General features: G+C 41.0%; 1 protein-coding gene across 1 annotated transcript in view; it reads left to right on the top strand.

Annotated features, from left to right (window-relative positions):
• Positions 1 to 9677, top strand: part of SIPA1L2 (signal-induced proliferation-associated 1 like 2) — a 231342-nt gene that overhangs the window by 947 nt on the left and 220718 nt on the right. The window lies entirely within an intron of this gene.

The following is a 9677-nucleotide window of genomic DNA, read 5'->3' as shown; positions in this document are numbered from 1 at the left end:
GGGGCGCGGGGCAGGGTCCGGCTTGTAGACGCAGATGCGCCCGCGCTCCCGGGCCCAGGCTGGGAGAGGAGCCGCCGCCGCCTGTTCTCTCCCAAGTTATCGATCGTCTGAAAGGTGATTCCCGTGTCGGCGACACAGGCACTGAGGAGGACCTCCTCCAGGTGCCCAGAACTCCGCTCTGACTAACGCTCTCTGGAAGGGCTCGGGGTTGTCCGACGCAGCTCCCGCGGCGCGCCTGGCGGGCTGACGCCGAACTTGCTGCGGGGCTAATTCCCCTTCTAGAAGGGGTGCGCCCCGGGCGCGCGCCCTCACCGGGACGGATCCCTCTTTGTAAGACGGTGAGCCGCTGGCGAGCACCCTTCTCACTCAGCGCGACCTTTCTTCCCACTTTGCCAGCTCCTGGGCCTCTCCGGGTCTTCCCGTGTCAGTGAGGGTAGTTTGCCCACGTCCTAGGAATATCCCCAGGAAAACCTACAGATTAATTTTCAGCCGTGCCGCAAACCCAAAGAATCAATTTCGGCTCATCATCTACAAGAGGGAGCCGAGGCTTCTCGGAAAGAGAGAACAACTTGGCATTACTCCTCTGGGAGATATTTGTCATCATTAACCTGCTTCAATTAAATTAATTCAGCCCAAGATGACTCTGGCCTGAGTATTGGAAAAAATCAAGTGCATTGGTCACGGAATTATGCTCAACAAAACACGATTTTAGTCAAAATAAAATTGTAGACATTTTTGATTTGGTTAGATTGAGACTGGGTTTTGACAAGGATGGCTTTTTTCAAAAAACAAGGAAAAAACCCTCAAAGAATCTTGGTGGTTCTCATGGCTTTGCTCAGTAAGTTCAAAATAGTCGCACAGATTTTTCTTTTCTTTGCCTCTTTTGTCTGCAGTCTCCATTCTAAACGTTAACACTAGATGGCTTTCTTATGACAGACATTTAGTAAACTGCCCATTTGAGTTGCGTTTGTATGCAGCCTAGGTTGTAATTTTTCTAGTGTTACAATTAGTAATTGAAGAAAAAAGATCTCCCAAACTGTTGCTTTTTATTACTTTCCTAGAAAACCTACACATACCAATATCTTTGCGGATATTGAGAGGTGGCCTATTATTTTTGGCATTCCTAAAGTTGAATTTCAAGAGACAACTTGGTTACTGCATTTAGTTACATCATTTAAGAATGTCTGTTTCATGTTTGGACTCATTTAAAGAATTCAGAGTTCTGTTAGTTTTGTCATCCTATTTAGACAATATTTCCACTTAAAAGATGTTTACTGCTTGATTGAATTTCACTGCTTGATTCAGAGTTATAAGAGAGTATTACTCATGAGAAAATGCAATCTTAAGTTTTGGGTATAAATCACATTGATTCCTCCTAAAGGATTCCATTGATCCATTTTGGGAAGAGATGCAGTTAAAGTATCTACATGATTCATACCAGGGATTGTGTTAGGGACATCTTCTCCCCAGAGGATATTTGATTTTTTCATTTCTAAGCACAAGCCCTTCTATGACAAGCACAATAGCCGGTAGTTTCAGCAGTAACAGCAGCAGCAGGCTCCCAGTTATGTTTTTGAAGCACTTTTATTCTAAAGCAAGATCATGGCAGCCTGTCCAAATCTTGCCTAGGTAGGCAAACTTATTTATACGCCGGATAAATATCTTGAAATTATCTTGGTAGCGCTCATTTGTTGTGTGCCTTGCCCAGCTTAAAATAAGACATATTGAATTTGTTCTAAATTAGAGTGTATTCATAAATAGCTGAAGGAAAAAGAAAAAACTACAGAACAAACATCTGGGAAGTAGGAAATGAAATCAGAAACAGCTTTTATCAGTACCCACATGCTACCTATAGATGGGGTGAAATGAACTTGGATAAGAAGCAGTGTAAGCACTTGGTCCGGAAAATAAAGCAAGAGCTGGATCATAGGTATGGGGGTGGAGCTTCTGGCTTTTAGTATGGGCCACAGATTTTACCCAGTTGCTTTAAGTATATGTTTTTCATTAAATGCTTTTTATGTATTTAAATCATGGATTTTCTCAAAGAACTTTAAATGTATGGAATGTAACTTTTAGTCTAATAGGGGAATTACCAGATCATGATTTGGTTTCTGTGATGCTTACTGTAGTCAAAGCTGTGTTATATGGATTTGGAAGGTGTTTTTTTTTCTTTTTTTTTTTCTCCCTCCATTCCCCAAGACTGGGATGGTGTTTTGAAGGGTTCCTTGATACCTGAGCTTAGTAAATACTTGTCCACCTTGGGGGTCTTTTTACCTGAGGCAAAGGGGAAGTGGGTTATTATTTTGAAATTAGCAGTCAATCTATTTCTTAAAGTAAGGAAATACTAGCTACCCTGAAAAACCAGTTGTTTGGTAATTGCAACTGGTTTAAAAGCCCTGTGTTTGGGCTTTGAAACTAGTTTAAACGGGATTGTGTTTCCTGCATACTTTGCAAAGAACTATGTGTTTATGTGAATACAGCCCTTGCCCCCAACCATAATTGGTAAATAAGTGCAGGGTTATTTTTTGAGACTGAGGAAGGCATTGAGTTTTTCAACTTCTGATCAATTTATGGTGGTGATTTAGGATTACAAATCCTTTTAAAGACATACTGAATTTGAAGAAAATTTAGCCTGGGGTATTAATTGAAAAGCTGTGTTTTTTTTTCTGTATTGAACTTCAACGAAATACAAAGTACAGTCCTGGAGAATACTGAACCGTGTTCTAGGTTTTCTACTTCTGTTAATGTGCCTAATTCACTTGCAGGATGAGAGTAGAAAAAGCTTTAGGCACAGACAGGAACCTTGAGCTTCCTGCCTCTACCACCTGTCACGAATGAATTTGGATGAAAGTATTTTCATGATCCCTTACAGCACCAAAATGTGAGGTTTCTTTAACGTGTAAAACGAATGTATTAGAGTAATGAAAATGCCTGTCTGACTGGGATAGTTTGTATTTTTCATGATTATGTCATTTCTTTGCCTTGACCTATAGTAAGTTTATATGTGAATGCTTTGCATGAGGATCATAGCTACTTGGTTTACCTTGAAATCAATGATTCAGAAATTGCTTTTTCTGTTCCAATTGTGTTTAGCTGTGACGCCTTTTCAAAGAGTGGTAACAATGTGATAGGAATTTAAAAGCCTCCCAACTTCAGACGCAGATTATTTTGATCCTTTCTGAACTTGATTCGTAAACTTTGCTTCCAAAGAACAGCAGTTGTAGAAGGGAGCCAGATCTTGACTCACTGTTGAGGTTCTGCTTCTTGAGAGATTTCATATTTAGTGAAACCCAATTCCTTGGTTCTTTTTCCCACCCTAGTATTATATAGCCAAGTTGGGTGGTAGGAAGGGAGAAAATATGCAGCAAGTCGAGTCTAGTTGTCATAGCATCTTTGGACCGGAAAGGACCTTAAAGATTGTCTTGTCATGTTGTTCCTACATCTTTTGTTTTCATCTACCTGTAAAATGAAAAAACAAACAAACAAACAAACAAGAAAATATTAGGGATTGTCAGATATGTCAGCATTTAATGTTGCTGCATAAGTGTGTTGAAAATTGACAACAGCAGTTACTACTTATTGTCAATGCATTTCGTCTAAATACGTTTGATGTACCAAAAAAAAGAAAAGGTGGGGAAACGGGGAAGAATATGTATGCTGTCAGGCTTAAAGGAGAGTTCTTCCTATCCAGAGAGGAGCTGTGTTAAAACTACCCCGCTCGTGGATTTATAGCTATCCCCACACGGACACTTTTGTTTTGCATGGGTCAATGATAACTTCACTAAGGACCAGGGTTTGGAAATCACTGAGTAGCTCAACTAACCCTTCTTTGATATTTGGATCCTTTTATATAATCTCTATATAAGTGGTCTTCCGGTAATACCTGAATATTGCAAGTAACGGGTGGGGGTCTCCACCTGTTAATGGTTTTGAGTACTAGAAAGTTTTTTTGGCCTATAGAATTGAAATCTAATTCTGCTTGTTTATTCAAATTCTACTGCCTTGGTGGCCTACAGAACAAATCCTTCAGGCTCTGTCAGAGTTGGGCTCCTGGTGTTATGTGATCCGTGAACGTGACCTGTGTAGAGTAGAGCAGGAGTGTCTGTCGTAGGTTGCATGTTGCTTGCACTGATGTAGTCCAAGTTTGCATTCACTTTTCCGGTGGTCAGACTCAATGAGTTTCCTCTTCGCTAAACACCCACGAGCCGTTAATCACATGCTGCCATTGAACCTTGTCTTCCCATCTTGCGCTGATGTCACTGCAAAGTCTAACATTTATTGCGCTGTGGTTTTGCTTTATTTTAGCTGATTCCTTCCATCATGCTTTTTGGAATTTGATCATACTATTTGGCACCTTTACCTCTGCTCCCAAAGAAATGCTGTCTGTACATTATATCAGACTCTTTTATATCTTTACTTAAGCTGGTGATGAAATTGTTAAACTGGCTGAATAACACGAAGTGTGTCTCTGGAAGCTTCCCTCGAGGCTTATAAGGAGTCACACTCTCGGTTACAGTTAACTACTAATGCTCTTAATATCTTATAACTAGCCCATATATCTCCACCTTTTCACATGGATATCCTGAAAGAGTGTGTCATACCTCCTTTGCTGGTTCTACTGACTGAGTTTTGCTGAGTAATAATGAGTTCACTTTCAGTGTGTCCCTAGTAATGAGGACTCTGTTCTGCATATGATTATGAAAATTTGTTGAATGACTGACTGGATTGAGAAACTAGGATCACACTGTGACCTGTGACCGCTGGAGGCCTTAGGAACTGCAATGCTCGTAGGAAAGATCAGAATCTTGTTGGACTTTCTTCAGCTTATTTTTTGGTTTGATATTCTCTTGTGTTGAATTGCTTTCAGATAGTAGGGAAGAACACCACAATCTCTTCTGGTTCTGTTTTAATTGGTTGATACACTTCTCTTCCTATTTTGCTAACAGACATTTAGCCAGAAGGGGTGTCTTTAACTCTGCCCATTATAATACTTGTATTTTTCACTTCTGCATATTTGCTTAATCTGCTGAGAGATATCCTCATTTGGTTGAGTTGCTCAAGAATCAGAACAGTCCAAAGTAGGTTATTTAGTAGTATATTCAATTACTCTTAAGTGGAAATATCTAGGTAAAGAGCCATTGTTGAAATTTGTTACTGTGGAAAGGGAGAATTCTTGGGTGAATAAAAAATTATGTATGCTGGCTGGGCGTGGTGGCTCACGCCTGTAATACCAGCACTTTGGGAGGCCGAGGTGGGAGGATCATGAGGTCAGGAGATCGAGACCATCCTGGCTAAAACGGTGAAACCCAGTCTCTACTAAAAATACAAAAAATTAGCCGGGCGCGGTGGCGGATGCCTATGGTACCAGCTACTAGGGAGGCTGAGGCAGGAGAATGGCATGAGCCCAGGAGGCAGAGTTTGCAGTGAGCCGAGATCACGCCACTGCACTCCAGCCTGGGCGATAGAGCGAGACTCCGTCTCAAAAAAAATAAATAAATAAATAAATAAAATTATGTATGCTGAGATGAACTATTGTGTGGAGTTTTTAAAAAAGTTCTGATTAATGCTTAAGGCATAATATCCTGTGAAGTCAACCTAATGATTGCTTTCACTGTCTTCTGGAGGTGTTTTTGATAACACATTTGGTTCCTTGTTGAACAGTGGGTATTCACATTGTTCAGGAATAGCTTTGGGATACTGTCCTCTATGTACTGAAGTTTCTAATAAGTAATTTTAGAAATTATAGTTTTGATTGTTTTTGCAGGGCAAATGCTACCTGTTTCAGGTGTTTAAATGATCTACCTGTTTCAGGTGCAAAAAACAGTGGTTTCTTTTGGTAGGTTCTCAAAGTTCTCAAACTTTTTTCAACATGCATCCCATCTATACACAATAGTCTAAGTGTTCATGTATGTATGCATATACTTATATACATATCTGTATACACATTTGTGCGTGTGTATATGTATAATATATCTGTATGTATAAACATAGTTTACTGTGCTAAGGTATCATGGACATTATAAAACAAATGTAAATTTTAAGAAGATTAATACTGAAAATAAATAGATGTAGAAGTATTTTCTCTGCACCTCAAGGGCATTTGTATCTTTGAAATGTGTGGCCCTGTTTGAAGACCACTGTTCTACTATCACCGGTTAGAGTTTATAACTGTTGAGAAATGGAATTTCTAGGGAGCCTGTAGGAGCTTGTGAGGCAAGCTGAATGAGGCAACTCCACTCTTAATGGGCCTATTTACTGTGTATTTATTCTTTTTCCTGAAGACATTTCTGACTTTGGCCTGTTTTCTTCCAGAATTGCTTGTGGGTCTTGGTCGAGGTTTCATTTATTGAGGGGTAGGAGGTTTTTGAGACGGCGTCTCGCTCTGTCGCCGAGGCTGGAGTGCAGTGGCACGATCTCAGCTCACTGCAAGCTCCTCCTCCTGGGTTCATGCCATTCTTCTGCCTCAGCCTCCCAAGTAGCTGGGACTACAGGCGCCTGCCACCATGCCTGGCTAATTTTTTTTTTGTATTTTTAGTAGAGACAGGGTTTCACCATGTTAGCCAGGATGGTCTCGATCTCCTGACCTTGGTATCCGCCCACCTCGGCCTCCCAAAGTGCTGGGATTACAGGTGTGAGCCACTGTGCCCGGCCTGAACTCAGCTGTTTAAGAATCATCATACTGTCACACTCAGACAAAACCAGTCGCAGGATCAGGGTATGTTAAAAGTGCAGATTAATAGCCTAGCTGTGTCTGTATGTGATTGGCCAGAACTGTAGCACACAGCCACCCCTAGTGCAAGGAATGCCTAGCTTCCTAGCCGTTAGTGGGTTGGGAATGAATGAGGAGAGACAGCAGGGAGCCCTGCTCTTGTATCTCCAGTAGCTTCCAGCTAAATGAGCACCACCCACCCCCACCCGTCCTCCTGTGCAATTTTAGTAATGGAACATAAGCAGCAAATGGGCAGGGACATTTCTGGTTTACTGCTGTATTCCTTGTGCTTAGGTGGTTTTTGCCACATAATAGGCTCACAGTGAACTAATATTTGTTAAAGAAATGATTGGGAGTTGTGGGTTGAACATAAAAGAACTTCCTTTATCTTGGCTTTTGTTGAACTAAATACTGTTGAGTTAAAGTTCTAATCATTATTTCTATTGTACATGATCTATCCTGAACAACAGTTTATACCTAATTTATGTCTTTCCTGGGTTGTTTGAAATGACCTGTGATTGAACTCTGATATGGAACTGGTAAAAATGTGGAAGTTTCTGAAGAGGGTTTTGACTGTGTTCCATCTGTTACATCAAGAACTTTACAGCCCCATTCAGAGGGGTGTGGTTCCTGGGAGCCTGGGCACCCTTAGGTGGCCTCCTTTCATGAGAGAATATGATTTACACCTTTCCCAGGTTTCAAAGTCTGGTCTGTGCTGATGACTGCACAGCCCTATTTGAATCCCATGAGGCTTCTGTTGACTTAAAAGCCCTGGCTGGGAGTACATGAGGACATTATTTATACCTTAAATATGGTAGGTGTTCAGTAGCCATAGTCTTAATTTTACATGGTAAAAATCTTTTATCTTTAATATCTTAACATACTGCTAGTTCTTATAATATGACATTAGAGGGATATCATTCTAACTCCTGTTTCTTTACATTTGTGTATAAGGTATGCTATGGTAAATGCCGTAAGCAGGGCGTACATGATAGTAGTAGAAGCATCCAGTTTATCAACCAATTTTATTTGAGGGTCATTGTAACTCATTTGTTTGGAATAGTAGGTCAGTTTTCCCATTATAATGTTCTAAGTTGGGCACAGTGGCTCATGCCTGTAATCCCAGCACTTTGGGAGGCTGAGGCAAGGATTGCTTGAGCCCAGGAGTTTGAGACCAGCCTAGACAATAAAGCAGGACCTCATCTCTACAAAAAATGTTAGAATGAGCTGAGTGTGGTGGTGCACACCTGTAGACCTAGCCACTGGGGAAGCCGAGGAGGGACACTCCCTTGAGCCCAGGCGTTCGAGGTTACAGTGGGCAGATCATACTAGGGAAGTCCAATCTGTGTGACAGGGTGAGATCCTGTCACAAAAAAAAAAATAAAATAAAATGTTTTAAATGACAAGAATAAGTGAAGGAGGCTAATGTTGTTGATTTATGAAGAGAATAAAGAATTGGGGAGAGATATTCTTAAAGACAAATGTAAAATGTTATTGTGCTTGAACTTTCATTGTGTTCTCTCACATATACTTAACGAGAACCTTACAGGGCTGGTGGGATTTTTTTCCCTTTTACAGATACAAAAACTAAGGTTTAATGAAAGTGTGGTTTTCTGAATCTGAGTCCTTATATTTTAAACCCATGTCTCGTGGTTCCAGCTATAGTGTTGTTTATTCTACAGCTCACCTGTAAGGTATGGTAGGTTTCAATAAATCATGATAAAGGGGAAGAATGAAAAGAGAGAAAGGAAGAAGGGAGAGAGGGAGGGACTAAAGAAGGTGTGTGCATATGAGAATGGCGGAATTTTCCGACTCACTATCACTGAAAGGGGGAAGTGAAGGCTGAGGGTTGGGCTAATGAGCTCATTGTTCTGGTCTAAAAACTGCCCTGTTCTATCAGCCAGTGAATTGTCTGTTATTAACTAGAAATTTCATAATATGTAGTGAGGTAGCAGTTTTGCCAATTGAATCAGGTTATATATTCTTTGTTGGGAAGCGAGTGGGTCCTTCTGTGATCATGCAGAGAACATTTTTTTTAGCCTCTTAGTCTTTGCCAAGATTAAAAGAAATATAAGAGGAAAACAATTTTTGTTTTGCATTTATACTTTGCTAGATTTGCATAATCTTTGTTTAAGCCAGTTGAATGTGAATCCCTAAATAAATTTCAGGCATTTAAATATTTAAAAGGATTCATCCACAGTACTTTACTCACCCAAAGAATAAGTGCTTACAACAAAGAAAATAACACCCTTGCACATGTAGCCTGTATAGACTTTGTTCACCTTGTCATTGAATTATACAACATTAATAGCGAAGCTAGAATTTGAACATTCACTGAAATGCTTAGCTGGCTCTGTTCCAAAATATTGTTTCTCTGGTAGAGAAAGCAGGACAATTTGTTTAAAACTGGCAGTTCGCCAGTCAGAATAGCTCTGACGCAATCATTGCAGTAACTACTTTGCTCTGACTGCTAATTTTAGGGCAGTTAAATCTGGTTGATGTCTGATGGCTGCTGTCGCTGTGCGTCTGGTTATGTGGAGCTTTCTAAATTCATCCTCTTAGCTTGGCACGGTAACTTAGTTCTTTCTGAGATAAGCTGTGGAGCAGAGGGGATGTTGAGTCGGCACAGGATATGTGCATGGAATGAGGAACAAGGCCCTAGGAGAGTTTCAAGAGACACTGCTTTAGTCTTACTATGCTCTTCGTCATTCCAATAGCAAAGAGCACATCTGTACTTCCCTTGCTATAGCACACTGGGGGGTGTTGAGGAAGGTGGAGAGAAGTGTGCATCGAGACACCTGCCTTCATGGAGCAGGGTTTTGGCAATATGCCCTTGCTTTCCTTGTCATCCCTGCAAGCATTAGTGTGCTTAAAAGTGAACTTTTGGCCGGGCGCGGTGGCTCAAGCCTGTAATCCCAGCACTTTGGGAGGCCGAGACGGGCGGATCACGAGGTCAGGAGATCGAGAT

The sequence above is a fragment of the Colobus angolensis genome, unplaced genomic scaffold, assembly GCF_000951035.1.
Source record: "Colobus angolensis palliatus isolate OR3802 unplaced genomic scaffold, Cang.pa_1.0 Scaffold148, whole genome shotgun sequence".
Lineage (NCBI taxonomy): Eukaryota > Metazoa > Chordata > Mammalia > Primates > Cercopithecidae > Colobus > Colobus angolensis.
The sequence above is the reverse complement of the archived record's forward strand: the minus strand, read 5'-3'. Positions and strand labels throughout refer to the sequence as shown.